Below are 872 nucleotides of genomic sequence, written 5' to 3' on the forward strand. Positions count from 1 at the left end.
TGATTGGCTGCCTCCTGCACACCCACAAGGAATCAAGCCCACAACCCAGGCATGTGCCCTGAGTGGGAATTGAACTATGATCTCCTGGTTCATAGCTCCATGCTCAACCACTGAGCCATGCTGCCTTGGCTTTCTGGAGTATCTTGAGGAACTAATTGTATATTCAGCATCCAGTACCTGGCATATAGTAAACTCTAAGTAAATATTTATTGAATAACTGAATGAATATATCTGTTAATGCTTAATAGATGAGCATTTTTGTACCTAATACAGTGGGGCCTTGACTTATGAGTTTAATTCGTTCTGTGACGGAGCTCGTAACTCAAATTACTCATATGTCAAATCAACAGTGAACGAGTGAGACACGTGATGCTGGGCTGATGTGGCGTTCACTGTGACGTTCACTGCGCCAACTAGCGGTGGGGTATCTGAAGCTGGCTCGTAACCCGAATTTTAGCTTGCAACTCAAAGCAAAAAATTGGCCGAGAGATGGCTCGCATCTCGAAAAACTCGTTAGTCGGGACACTCGTAAGTCAAGGCCCCACTGTATATGGTACTCAGATAGGTACTGCTCACATGCATAATTACTGTATTTCATCTAATCTAAAACATCACTGATATAGGATGCACCCTTGTTTTATGCACCACTAAGAAAGAACAAAATATTACCCATCTTATCTAATAAAGAGGTAATATGCAAATTGACCATCACTCCAACACACAAGATGGCCACCCCATGTGGACACAAGATGGCTGGCAGGAGAGAGCAGTTGGGGGCAACCAGGCCAGCAGGGGAGGGCAGTTGGGGGCGACCAAGCCAGCAGGGGAGGGAAGTTGGGGGGGACCAAGCCAGCAGGGGAGGGCAGTTGGGG

Source organism: Myotis lucifugus, unplaced genomic scaffold (genome assembly GCF_000147115.1).
Source record: "Myotis lucifugus unplaced genomic scaffold, Myoluc2.0 scaffold_4, whole genome shotgun sequence".
Taxonomy (NCBI): domain Eukaryota; kingdom Metazoa; phylum Chordata; class Mammalia; order Chiroptera; family Vespertilionidae; genus Myotis; species Myotis lucifugus.